Below are 15,256 nucleotides of genomic sequence, written 5' to 3' on the forward strand. Positions count from 1 at the left end.
AGCACTTCTATTCTACTTTATCTGAAAGTATAAAAAGCACTAACATAAAAAAAGATGATGAGGCAACACTTATATGATGTAAACTTAAGAAATTAGTGCTTACGATAAAATAAAAGAAATGTGGTCCAACGCGTGATACCAATGAATGAAAAAAAGATTTTGCATTTCACCTATGTGATGAATATAAAAGACTCAATAGAAATATTTTGAAAACTTGTGCATTTTTTTTCAAGGATTCTTTGAAGAATTATACATTTAATGAAAGGACAAAGTACTTCACGCTAAAGGAAAAACTTCAACACAATTATGATACAATAGAAAATAGAATAATATTTTTAAATACATTTACAGTCAACAAACTTGTAAGCAGAGTACACAGTTTAAGTTAAAAACACCCTACCACAACTAGTTTTTGAAACACATTATAAAATAAAGTGCGTCACAAAATGGGCTACGTACATGGTGAGGGTATCGTAACGTCACATAGAAAAAGACAAGCCAATCAACATTAGGATCAGGAAGGTAGAGTTAACCACACAACAGCCAATCAAATGTTTTCCAAAATCTGCACAAGTAAAGGGATTGGTCGGCAATACATCTTCTTACAATGCTTCACAACCAATGAAAAAGAGGTGTAAAACGTTTCTGTTTTTAACATACAAGCAAATCAGATGACCTTGCAAGTACATGCAGTGAGAGACAATTATTAAAGATGACTTGCTTTCGCAAGACCCTGAAAGGCTTCCTGCAGAATAAGTTTGCACTTTTCTGCCGGACCCAATTTAATGATCAACCAGGCTCTCAAGCCTAAATATGTCAGAAATCATCTCCCAACCCTTTCTCTTCTTCCAGGTTCACCGTGAAAGGTTGTGTCTCCTTCTCTTTTAACTCCTTTCTTTTTCATAGTAATTGTTGTTCATACACTATCCAGCAAATACACCACAGATGCAACCCCCTGGATTTGCAATAGTAATTGTTACTTATACACTATTCAACACATACCCTGCAGATACACCCTCCTGGAGTTAGAATAGTAATTGTTACCCCTACACTAACATGCACTTACCCTACAGATGCACCCTCCTGGACTTAGAATAGTAATTGTTACCCCATACAGTAACCTGCACTTACCCTACAGCTGCACCCTGCTCTTTCTTTCAAAATCCAAACCAGATTTACAACACACTTGCACCACTTTCGCGTCACTTTTCCCATCTTAAAAGTAATGTGGAGAGCCGGCAGGACCGTGGAGACATTTGTGTCTCCCCCCACGGTCCCCAACATTTTTTTTAAGACCTGGGGGATAGGGTTCCCGGGGAAATCTAGAAATTACTGATAGGGTCTATTTTTACGGAAAAATAAAAGTCGCGCACCCAGCGCAGAGCTCAGTGCGGCCCCCTGGTGTACACGCACTGGATGCATGACTCATAATCTGTAGAGTGCACAACTCTACCGCCTTTGTGCGCAACTTCTACGCATTTGGGACCCGATATGCTTACCCACATGGGGAGCTACTAACATTCAGCTCCCCATGTGGAAAACCAATCTGATTTACATTTTGAAAGAGAAAACAGATTTCCTTGCTATGGGAGGGCAGGATGGACACCACGGGACACTGCAGGAACCGGACCTCCCACAATACATTAAATCCCGGGGAGTGGTGGTCCCTGAGGCTTTGGAGAATTTGCAGCCCCGCAACCATTTTTCTTTATGCCCCCGGGGGTAATGGGGCCCTTGAGTGCTCCAAAAGGGGGGCCACACAGTCTCCCTCCCACAATACATAAAGCACGGGGTAGTGGTCCCCGCGTCTTTGGGGACCTTGGACCCCCCCACCATTTTTTTAATTTTTAAGGCCCAAGGGGTGATGATCCCTGGGGCTGAGGAGCCCTTGGGCCCCACATAAAATCTAATAATTTTGCCCTCAGTATTTATCCCCTTGGGGACAAAATATAAAAAAACCTTTGTTTTATTTTATTAATTTTACGGCACAGTCCGCGCACCCTACACGCACCTGCCGGGTTTTAAAAAGAACAAAATATTTTTGGGGCCTGGGGGTTCTTCTGGGACCCCCTAAGCAGGTCTAGAGGGTAAAACTGTTTCTACACTGCCCCCTTTCTCGGTTTTGCACACATATTCCACTGACTTCCTCAGCCTCGCTTCTACCGAGGCACAAAATGGCTGGCAACAGTTCCTGGTTTTGAATGTTGACAACCACTTGACAGCCAATCAGCATTCAGAGCATGATCGGGCGGTGCGCTTATGGTACAATAACAATCCTTGCACACTCTGCGGATCCACTGCGCCCATAGATATATAAATGACTTTAACTGTAATTTTCTCAGGAACTACTGAACAGATTGGCACCATATAAGCAAAAGGTACAAGTCAGAACTGAGGACTAACTCTTTGCCAAATTTGGTGTAATTCCATTCAGCCGTTCGAGCTGTAGCTGTGGCTAAAGGTCCTGTAGAAAATTGCATGGGGAAAACACGTTTTGGGACCCCAATTTTTTCTTGGCCCCCACTTGACCAATCACCCCGAAACTTTTAGGATAGGAGCGGACCAAAGCGGGCCAAAGTTTAGAATATTTCACAAAGAATCATCAATCAGCGCCAAAGTTATTGGGAACAGAATGTTGCGGATTTCCTATGCATAATAGGTCCTAACTATAACTACCTACTGGCGAGCGCCAGTAGGATATATATATATATATATATATATATATATATATATATATTACCTACTGGCGCTCGCCAGTAGGTAGTTATAGTTAGGATTTTTTTCAATGCAAAATCTCAAAATTCTATTTGGAATAACTTTGGCGCCGGTTGACGAATCTGCCTGAAAATTTCCTCAAATTTGCCTCGTCGAGCTCCGGATCTTCCCAGAAAGTTTGGGGGGGATTCGTCAAACGGGGTCCAAGATAAAAGGGGGTCCCAAAACGCGTTTTCCCCATGTTAATTTCCGTAGGGCGGTCAAACTCACTTTTAGCCCGAACGGCTGAATGGATTTCCACCAAACCTGGCAAAATTGTAGGGACTGGTAGCCCGATGTGCCTTTGCTATGTCTCAAGATATGTGCTCCAGTGGTTTTTGAGTAATTTAGGTTCAAAAAAATATATATATCTATAGCAGCACCCCGGTACGCGCACCGGGGTGCGTACCGGGCGCGCTACGCGACCTGTGTGCGGAAAGCTGATTGGCTCGCGGGTGTCTGTAAACATTCCAAACAGTCCGGAGCGGCCGCCATCTTGTGTCTCTGTAGGATCGAGACACAAGAGGTGGCTAAAACAAAGGGGGAATTGACCATAATGGGGCAGAGTAGACCCCCCCTTGACATCCTAGGTTTGATGTGGGGGCCATAAAAGGGCCCTGCGGGGCAAAAAAAAAAATTGTTTTGGGGATTTTCGCGTGGGGAGCGCCCGGTACGCGCACCGGGGAGCGGACTGGGGAGCGTTCCGGGGAGCGTACCATGGGGTAAAAAGAATGACAGACTTTTCAAAAATTGTATGTTTATTAATTGTTCTTTTTGTTGTTTTTTTTTATTAAGTACCAACATGTAGGTACCAATGCGTAGTCTAAAATTTAATATACACCGTCTCCTTTGTAGATATCTTGCATTTTGTTACAGAAGTTATTGTGGTATATGGAATTCATAGCATAGTCTGTCAGGAAAACAGAAACAACATGGAGGCAGGAGATGATAAAGAGATGTTAAATACACATTGGAGATAATATAGTGGGAGAAAGGAAGTAACTATGAGCAAACTTACTATGTAACACAAAAAAGTTGGACAGTATATTATAAATCTCACTTTATATTATAAACATTTTGGAACTACTTGATGAATTACATATAAAAATGAATAATGGCTCGAACAATTTTTGATTATTAAATATAAATTTATTCTTCTGATTCTTTTTCATAATTTAATAAAACTTCTAACAATATATTATCTGGAATGTCCTCATTTTCATTCTGTGATTCCATTGATTCCACACACTGAACTTTCATGGTCCACAGACTCATCCATAAAATCAAAGTTGTCATTCTCAGCAATTTTTTCTTCTGTGTTGTTGTCCAAAACAATTTCAAAAGAAATATCCTGTTCTCCTTCCATTTTGTTGCTGTAAATTGCATAAAAAATAAATATATCAGTAGAGATAGGACACTGTTGTGTTTAAGTTCAGACAGGTAGTTTGGATTTTTTAAAAGTGAAGTTATCTTTGGGTAGTGTATGGTATCAGGCTGGAACTAGAAATGTAAAAAAGTGTATGTGATAAAGCCTAAGTACATTTATAATTATACAAGGGAAGCCTAACTCAATCCATAACTATAACAGAGAAGCCTATCTCAATCTATAACTATTACAGAGGGATAGTATATAACTAACAGAATATTTTTTCTCAAATTAACTTAAAGTGCACAACATACTTCACTTTCCAAAATAACAACTTATCTTTGAGAAAGCAGTTGAAGTTCTCAGTGTAATTTCTTTTCAAATGTACTTCAGGAAGTAGTAGTCAAAATGGCCGTGTTTCCCTCTCATTTTTCATTTATATTCATGTACATAACCAATCAAATGTCAGGAAATAATCGTAGAAAATGAAAGTAAATTTTTAATTGGTTGTAAATTCTAACACTTCATATGTTTTTTGGTCATGTAATTTACCTCAGGATATTTAGACAGGCCTACAGCCTAAATGTCTCAATGGAATTCCACAAAATGTGGGCAAATGGTAGGGACTGCTATGTAGTAGGGCCTATTCTATATTTGATGAAAGTGTCTCCAGTGGTTTTTCTGTAAATTACTTTCCCACCTTTTTTTAGGGAGCGCTTACCGGTGCACGCCCCGGTACGCGCACCGGCAGTGTTACGTGAGTCCTCCATTTTGTGTTTCGGTAGAATTGAGACACAAGATGGAGGACAAACAACGTGGGGAATGGGTAGACACTTCTTGACCCTCTAGATTTTCTGAGGGGGGTTTAGGAGGCCCATTTATGTCCCCTCCCAAAAAACATTTTTAAATTTTTCACAGGGGGAGCGCCCGGTACGCGCACCCGGGAGCGTACCGGGGAGCGTACTTTGGTGAAAAATAGTGAAAAAAGTTAGAAAAAGAAAATCATTATGAGTGATCAGAGGTAGGGTAGCCCTGAAAAGAGCTTTTCGATTCTGTGGCTGATTTCGGTACCTACAAGTAGGTTCTAATGCACAGTTTTAAATTCAGGAGGAATATTCTATTCCCCTCATCTGAGAAGTGCAAAACATCTCCTCTGTAGATGTCTTGCATGTTGTAACGCAAGTTATTATTGTATATTGAACCCATTCCACAGTCTCTCATGTAAGCAGAAACAGATTTATTCACATGTTTCCGTGCTTTCTCAAATTGTGGACAAAATTGGTTGGACCAGTTCCATTTCTGTCTTTGGCATATATTAGAATATACCAAGGCAGTTTGTGGAAAAAGTGTCATCAATTGATCAAAGGTGTCCTTTAAAAGCATTTCCAGACCAGCCCCAGTCATAGTGCCCAAGTCATTTCCTCCACAGTGCACTATTAAGAGGTCAGGGTTTGGCAGATGCAAAAAGGTTTTCACCAATGGTATCAATTGGGGACATCTCAATCCTCTCTGGCCAATCCACTTGATTTCCACATTTGATAAATCAAGGTTGTGAAAATGTCTGCTAGCTGCATACCTTTGAGCCCAGTGGATGTAGCTATGTCCAATAATCCAGACAGAATACATGGAGACAGAAGGTTCTGGTACAGTCAGATGAAGTGTGGGAATGAAATAGCAGTTGGAACAGTAGGAGTTTACAAAAAAATAATTGTGGAGTTTCCCTGCTCTTGAATCACAAGCAATGATTGGTGGATTCAGATAGTTAAAAACTGAAAGTTAGGGTGCATGGGTGTGTTGTGTGAAAGAAGCAATTTGAATGGTTAAGAAAAAGTCAATTAAAGCAATAATGCCCTGGATAAGCAGGTGTATTGAGTGGTCAAACATCCTTGCTGACTTAATTTGCAACATTGTAGAATAAACTTTTGAACCTGAGAGTTCAGTTAGGAGGGAGTTGCTATGGTAACTGTCTGAAAGGTCTGAGAGGGGGAAGGGTGTTGGTTTGAAAATAGTGAGGGAAGAGTTTTGATTGTTTGAAATGAGGCATATGTGTGTAGAATTAGAGGTTATCAGTGCCATTAATGGTTGCCGTGCCTGGAGAACATACCTTTTGCTCTGCTTAAGAAATATTGGTGTGTGTATCTGACACTGTTCTTAATCTCCCAAAGCTTTCATAAAGGTAAGTAATGATTCATTTAATTTAGATAGAGACTTATTTGCTCTATGGAGAAGATTTGGAAGCAAATAGTGAAGTTTCAGTAGTAAAATTGAATGCTTGTACATAGGACTTGTGCTGTGTTTGTAAAAAGTTATTTAAAAAACGATTTTGGGGTAAAAGAATGCCTTTTATATTTTTGAGAAGCAATTAATAGTGTCTGCCTCTGTCTTTGCTATGTATATTTGCAAGATAGGGGATCTGTATTTTGTGAAACAGTGAGGTTTCAGTAGTGAAATTGAATGCTTGTACATAGGTCTTGCGCTGTGTTTCCAAAATGTTATTCAAAAAACGATTTTGGGGGCAAATCAATGGTATTTACATTTGGGTTTTATTTATGATTGCCTTGTGGCGCCAGTGCGTCACTTCTAACATGGGAAAAAAGTGATGCACCGGTGGCGCAAGGCCTTCATAAATGAGGGCCTGAGTTTCTTTGCTATTGGTTTCTGTCTTGCTTTTTGATGATGCTTGCTATGTATATTTGCAAGATAGAGGATTTGTATTTTGTGAAATAGTGAGGTTTCAGTAGTGAAATTAAATGCTTCTACATAGGTCCTGCGCTGTGTTTCTAAAATGTTATTCAAAAAACGAATTTGGGGGCAAATCAATGGTATTTACATTTGGGTGTTATTTATGATTGCCTTGTGGCGCCGGTGCGTCACTTTTAACATGGGACAAAAGTGACGTACCGGTGGCGCACGGCCTCCATAAATAAGGCCCTGAGTTTCTTTGCTGTTGGTTCGTGTCTTGCTTTTTGATAATGTTTGCTATGTATATTTGCAAGATAGGGGATTTGTATTTTGTGAAACAGTGAGGCTTCAGTAGTGAAATTAAATTCTTGTACATAGGTCCTGCGCTGTGTTTCTAAAATGTTATTCAAAAAACGATTTGGGGGGCACATCAATGGTATTTACAAATGGGCCTTATTTATGATTGCCTTGTGGCGCCAGTGCGTCACTTTTAACATGGGACAAAAGTGACGTACCGGTGGCACAAGGTCTTCATAAATAAGGCCCTGAGTTTCTTTGCTATTGGTTTCTGTCTTGCTTTTTGATGATGCTTGCTATGTATATTTGCAAGATAGAGGATTTGTATTTTGTAAAATAGTTAGGTTTCAGTAGTGAAATTGAATGCTTGTACATAGGTCCTGCGCTGTGTTTCTAAAATGTTATTCAAAAAACGATTTTGGGGGCAAATCAATGGTATTTACATTTGGGTGTTATTTATGATTGCCTTGTGGCGCCGGTGCGTCACTTTTAACATGGGACAAAAGTGACGTACCGGTGGCGCACGGCCTCCATAAATAAGGCCCTGAGTTTCTTTGCTGTTGGTTTGTGTCTTGCTGTTTGATAATGCTTGCTATGTATATTTGCAAGATAGGGGATTTGTATTTTGTGAAACAGTGAGGTTTCAGTAGTGAAATTGAATGCTTGTACATAGGTCCTGCGCTGTGTTTCTAAAATGTTATTCAAAAAATGATTTTGGGGGCAAATCAATGGTATTTACATTTGAGCCTTATTTATGATTGCCTTGTGGCGCCAGTGCATCACTTTTAACATGGGAAAAAAGTGATGCACCGGTGGCGCAAGGCCTTCATAAATAAGGCCCTGAGTTTCTTTGCTATTGGTTTCTGTCTTGCTTTTTGATGATGCTTGCTATGTATATTTGCAAGATAGGGGATTTGTATTTTGTGAAACAGTGAGGTTTCAGTAGTGAAATTGAATGCTTGTACATAGGTCCTGCGCTGTGCTTCTAAAATATTATTCAAAAAACGATTTTAGGGGCAAATCAATGGTATTTACATTTGGGCCTTATTTATGATTGCCTTGTGGTATAAACTTAGATATGTTGCAAATTAGTGTTTATATTGTTTGCTTATTGTGATTGCTTTGTTTTTTGCTAATAGTGGTCTATAATGTGTTATTTTTTTCTTTACCACAGATTGAAATCAACATTTAAAAAGTTAGCAAAAATGCCGTCAAGGCAAAGGAGAAGAAAAAATACCATACGAAAAATTAAAAAATTAGCAACGAAAGTAAAGGAATCCTCTACAACAAGTACTTCAAAAAACCCCCAAAAAGGTTCTGGTAAGACAACTAAATCTTTTTTTCGCAACATATGTAAAACAAAAACAAATGTTAACGGTAATGTGAAGATCCAGAAGGGGAGAACAAATTTGAAAAGGAAGGAGAGGCCCTCAAAAAATGTCTCTATTGGAGCAGGAGAGAAGAATATGGATAGCAATAGAAGGTTAAATCAATTTAGGGACATTCGTAGACGAATGTTTCGCAATACGGTAGTTTTAAATTTGCTAAAAAATGAAAAGAAAGGTAAACAGAGAGCTGCTTTTTACAAGAAAAAGAAAAGTGTAGAGAAGATTGTTGATCAGGCTTTTGAAGTTAAGAAAAAATTATTTATTTTAGTAATCATTAGAATTATGATACTAAATAAGGCAATTGATGTTTTCAAATCGAACAGTAGATGGAAAAGAATAATTAATCGGACTAATTTTTGTGAAGTATTTTCTGGAGAATGGATGCATAGTTCAAGTTCTGAGCCATTTTTTAATGAGGAGAGTTACTTTCAGGAAAATGATTTGGTGCATGCAGTTGACACCAGTGGTCGAGCATATGAGGTGAAAGATGGTTGTGTGATGGAAAAAGAGAAACTTGTGTCTAGAGATGCCCAAAGAGGTGTTAGCTGATGAAGTCTTAGGGAGACGTACTAAAGGTCCAGTGTACACATGGAAGTGCAGCAGTATTTGTAGTGTGCGACAGGATTCAATCGATTTGCTTCGAAATTTCTTACGTACATATAGTAAGAAAAGTCTAAAACAAAAAATGAAGATCTTGCAAGACTTAGATCCTTGCAGAGTGAGAGAAAGCACAGGTTTGCATGGGCATTCACTGGCTTGTCTTTCTAGAAAAGTATGTCAGAGTGTTTTTCATCATTTTAGGATGTTAGCAGTGCATCATAATAAGGTGAGGAAATTAGGGAGAAGGTTGTATTATGCAAAAAGTCCAGCACTTAAGCTTAAACAGTTAAACAGTGCTCTTTTGCATGGATCTGAAGTAGATGTGAAGACTATTGGTGAAGAAATTGAGTTGTGTTATTTTGGGAACAAAGAGGACAGTGTAGAAATGGATATAGTAATGGATGGTAATGTGGAAGACAATGTACAGATTTCAAGTACAGAAAAGTTTGACGAGGAAATTACCAAGTTTAAGGTGAAATCAAGTGAAAGGCCTAATTTAACTTGTGTGTGTTGTCGACGGACTCATTATACGATTCTGACTAGGTTAGTTGATTTATATGCAAAATGTGAATTGGAAAATAATAGTGAATGGAAGGATTTTGTAAGTTATTTGTTGGTTGAGAATTGTTTTGATTTGAGTTTTGATCAGCGTATTTGTAATTATTGTTTGAAAAAATTAAATGAAAATAGAATGCCTGCTAGAGCTGCTCATAATAATCTTCAGTTGATAGATATTCCTTCTGAATTGATGGATTTAAATACTTATGAATCAATTTTGATTCAATGTGTCCATCCTTTTCAAGCTATTGTTCGCATGGAGCCTAAGATAGGGAAATTACCTCCTACAGATTTACAAAGAGGATTAAAGGGAAGAGTTGTTTATTCGCCTCTATATGTCAAGAAAAATATTGATACAATTGGTGTAGAAAGAGTAGAAGAGGATCCTCTGGGTATTCTAGTTAATGGAGTTCTGACAAAGAGTAAGAAAATCTGGCAAGATTTAGTGGATGTTAGGAAAGTCAAAAAGGCAACGTTGTATTTGGTCAAAAACAATGAGTACTATAAAGATGTAAGTGTTGGAGCAGAGGAAACAGCTGCAGAAGAAGACAGTGATTATTCAGTTGGCCAAATTGAAAAAGTTGATGTGTCTAGAAGTGAAGAAATATATGAACATTATACTGTTCATCCTTTGCATTCCAAAGAAGTGATGGGGAATGCAATTGACTTGTTTCAAATGAAAGCAGCAAAAGGAAGTCCTATTAGTGTATGGGAAGAAAGTTTGGAAGCTCGTTGTTTTCCACAGTTATTTCCAACAGGTCAAGGTGGACGATATGACGATCGACCAGTTCAAATTTCTGCAGCTGAATACCGGCTTTAAGATTATATGCTGAAGATCCAAGGTTTCGTCAATGCATTCCGTATTTGTTTCATCTACTGTATGAAAGTGATTTGTCTGGGCTTTCTTATGCAGTTAATCATATATTGAAAAGTGGAGCTCATCTGCAAAATGTTTCGGCGAGGGACTTTATGGAGAAAATCAATCTGCAAGACAGTATTTTGGAATCTCAGCTAATCAATCTCATGGCATGTCAGCGTGGAACAAACGAGTATTGGTTCAGTCGTCATGGGGAATTGAAATGTATGCTAAGAAACTTAGGAACTCCTACATGGTTCCTCACTCTTAGCTGAGCTGAGTATGCATGGGACAACTTACTTCAATTTCTACGAGAGGCAAATGGAAACATACAAAATATAGAATTGAAAACACCTGGAGAACTGTGTTCTTTGGATCCAGTGAATGTATGCAGATATTTCAATCATAGATTTGAAGCTATGATGTCTTTTATTACCAACAAAAAAAATTATCCCCTTGGAGAGGTTTTGGATTTCTTTTGGAGGAAGGAGTATCAAGCGAGAGGTGCTCCTCATATACATATGTTGTTATGGATTAAAGATGCACCCAAATTTGGATCAGATTCGGATGAAACAGTGATGAGTTTCATTGAAGAGTATTCAACATGTGCTGTTCCGAAAACTACTGAAGAAAACAGTTTAAGGCAACAAGTTTTACGTTTTCAATCTCATCGTTGTGGAAAGTAGTGTCGTCGAAAATTCAAAATCAAGGAAAAGTACTACACGAAACGTCGTTTTGCGTTTCCATGACCAGTGATTTCTAAGGGAAGAGTAAATAATTTGATGTCATCTCTACGACATACTGTGACGAGGAAATCACCCAAAAATACATATAATTTAAAAAGAAACGAAGAGTCCAAGTACATCAACGACTACAACCCAGTGATTTTGTCCATGTGGAATGCTAACATGGATATTCAGTTCGTTGCTGACAACTCTATTGCTGTGGCTCGATATGTGACATTTTACATCACAAAAAAATAAAAGACAGAACTGAAGGAAATGTGGGAGGACGTTTCACATGAAAAGAGTCTAAGCAAGAAATTATACAGTTTCAGTCTGAAGATGTTGTTGCATCGAGAAATCGGAGCATATGAATGTTCTGATCGGTTTTCATCACCAAGTCTCTATGCCAAATCAAGAACAATCATTTGGGTGAGTCTAGGTCTTGCTGCAACACGAAACCGAGTTTTGAAATCTGTACAAGAAATTGAATATTTGGCGGAGAAAGAACCAAACAGTACAGATATTTTGAAGACAAATATGTTGGATACATACTATCCAAATAGAAGTACTCACCTTGAGAACACTTGTTTGTATGAATTTCTGCAAAACTACAGTTATAACAGGAACATCACAGAAGATATCAATAATGGAAAATATGCTGTCATTGGGTATGAAGGATGTCTAGTGAAGCAGAGAAAAGGCCATTTGATTAATCATCGAAAATTGAGTTGCGAAGCTCCAGACAAAAGAAAAATTTTACTATTTAGCTCTTTTGCAACTCTTTAAGCCATGGCGTACAGAAGAGGAACTACTTGGAGATTTTCTATGTTATGAAGACTCTTTTAATGCAACTAAGGATACCATAGAATGTCCTGTTTTTCCAAATTATCTGCAAATGATTGCTAGAGACAGTTCTCAAGACAGTCAGAATTCTACTTCATTGAGTCAGGATCCACTAGGAGGACCAATTATCCAAAATGAAGCTGCAACTGCCATGGCTGAGGTGGAAAGAGTTATGGAACAAGCTCAAGAGGACGGAGTTAACTTAGAAGATTTGGTAAAGCAACTAAACGTTGAGCAGAAAAAGATACATGACGAAGTTACAGAACAGATTGAACATGGATTCAGACATGAGAAAAAAGTGTGCTCATGTACATCATTTAAGCCTGTTCGACTGTTCGTAAGTGGAGAAGCGGGAACAGGAAAAAGTTTTCTGTCTAAAGCCATTAAAACTTATTCGCAGAAAAGGACTGAATCACCGCTGTCTTGTGTTGTAACCGCTCCAACTGGACTGGCAGCACATAACATTAAAGAGATTACTCTACATCGTTTACTGATGCTGCCAGTTGAGCATGATAATAAATTGCATTATAACAAGCTATCTGGAGATGCGTGTTCTGAAGTTTCCAGAGTCTTGAAGAAAATGAAACTTCTTATCATTGATGAAGTAAGCATGGTCTCAAATCTAATGCTTGCTTTTGTGCATTTGAGAATGCAAGAAATTCTTAGAACAGAGTATGATGTGTTATTTGGAGGAAAACACATTATTGTTTTTGGAGATCTACTGCAGTTGACTCCAGTAAAAGGACAACCAGTGTTTAAAATGCTTACGCATGAAGATACCAGGATGTCCCTTGGAAGCATTGGAAACGTTAATATATGGTTACATTTTAAATGTGCTGAACTGCTTCAAAATATGCGACAGGCAAAGGATGAAGATTATAAAAATATTCTGCAAGATGTAAGAATCGGAAAAGTAAGTAGGCTTGGAAAGAAGCTTTACATGCTCGATTAATTTCAAATTTGTATCCAAATGAAAACATTCTTCCAGAGAATATTTTTTTAAAAATGACTGAGAAGAAATCTGGGATATGTTTGATGCCAACTCTGCAAGAATGTTCCATCTTCAACAACAAAATGTTAAAGTTAGAAAATGAAGAGATTGTGAAACTGGAAGCAATAGATAAAATAGAGCATATGGGTGCAACAATTGTTTTCTCAGAAAATTTGAAAACAAAATTGGATTCATTAGAGAAAAGTATTTCTAAAACAGCTGGTTTTGAATAGACTCTTAGGGGTCGATTAGGATCGCGGACGGACTTGCGTCCGTCCGCGACCCCAGAGCATGGCATGCGGAGTTCCCTCCTGTGCAATTAGGATGTGACCGCAAGGGTTGCGGTCACATCCTCTATTTGTAACATTGCCGCGGGTGCAGCTTCAAGCTGCACCCGCGGCAATGTGAAAAATGCACGCATTGCATTTGCATGCAGAAAGAGGCAGGCACCGCGCGGTGCCTGCCGCTTTCTGCATGCAAATGCAGGGGGGTACCATAGGTACCCCCCATGTGCACCCCCCACCCCCCCTTCACCTAGGGGGCCCGCAACGGGCCCCCGCAGTGAAGTTCCGTATGCTTTTCCGCGGCGGAAAACCCGCCGCGGAAAAGCATACTTTACTGGCCATCCTAATATGGTGGACGGTGTCTTCCAGACACCGTCACCATATTAGAGCTTTTCTGCCGCGGTTGTAAGCCAGCCGCGGCGGAAAAGCTGCGGACGGAAACCAGGACCCACCAGCCATCCTAATGTGGCGGTGGGTCTTTGGTCAGTCCGCTGCGGATTTTCCGCATCCTCGGGGCCGGCGGTGGCTTCCGCCGGCCCCGAGGATGCGGAAAATCCGCAATCATAATGACCCCCTAAATGTGTGTTTAAATTGTCGTATAATTTTGAGAAGGAATTTAAATGTTGAAAGATGTCAGGTAAATGGAGCAATGGGTTATGTTGTTGATTTTGTGAATTATAGAAATAGAGATGGAATTGAATTGTAAAAAATACAATTTGATGGTATTGAGCAAGTACAACAAATCAGTCGTTGTTCTGCTAGATTTTTGCTTGTAAAAGACTTATATGTTCGCCGAAAACAGTTTCCTGTTTGTTTGGCATATGCGGTGACAATTCATAAATCTCAAGGTTTAAGTGTAGATAGTGCTTTGGTGAACATTGGAAGATCTGTGTTTAAAGAGGGTATGGCATATGTGGCATTATCACGAGTCAGAACTTTATCAGGATTGTACTTGATTGAGTGTGATGAGACAAAGATTTGTGCAGATCTAGATTGTGTTAAAGAATACAATAGGTTAAGAAGAGAGTATGCTCCACATTTGCCTCAATATCCTCTGTTTGAAAAACGTGTGTTACGCCGAAAAAGAAGAAATGAGAATAATTGCAGTGAGGTAGTAGCAAAAAGACAAAAAGTAGATGAAACTGTAATTCAAAACAGAAAGAAAAAGGATTCTGATGAAAATGTTGTTGGATTTCAGTTTGAAAACAGTTCTGGTGTCAACTGCTATGCTAATGCAGTGGTTAATGTTGTTTTTTTTCTTCAAACTTTACAAGAACAGATTGTTGAAAATCGGGATCAAAGATTGTGTGGTTTATTGAATTCTGTGTTTGAGAAATGTGGCAGTGATAGAGCAAAAATAGAAAGTGTAACAGAAGTTCGAAATATTTTAGATATGTGTTCTGGTCAAGATAAATTTTCACAGAACATTCAGCAGGATTGTCAGGAATTTGTAATGTATATGTTTGGTGTTTTGGAAGATGAAGGTGTAGATGTAGATAATCTTTTTAGCCTTTCTTATAAATGGCAGCATGACTGCCACAACTGTAGTTCATCAAGTACTACTAGAATAGACACTGAAAGATTTATATATTTGACTTTACCAGACTGTAAATCAGTGTCATTTAAAAATCTAGTTAAAGCAGTAGATCATAATATTGTGTGTACCCAATGTAAGTGTCCAATGCTATCTACATTATTTATACAAAGTTATGGTCAGTATATCATTTTAGTTTTCCAACGATGTAGACCTGATGGAACTAAATTGACAACTTCTATCAAAAATGTTGTGGCTTCTCAGTTATCAATTTCAGGAAGAACCTTTACAACTGTAGCTAATATTTATCATGACGGTTCTTCGACAACATCAGGACATTATACATGCTACTTAAAATGTCAAAAAAGTTGGAGTTAC

Source organism: Lissotriton vulgaris, unplaced genomic scaffold, assembly GCF_964263255.1.
Source record: "Lissotriton vulgaris unplaced genomic scaffold, aLisVul1.2 SCAFFOLD_1818, whole genome shotgun sequence".
Taxonomy (NCBI): Eukaryota; Metazoa; Chordata; class Amphibia; order Caudata; family Salamandridae; genus Lissotriton; species Lissotriton vulgaris.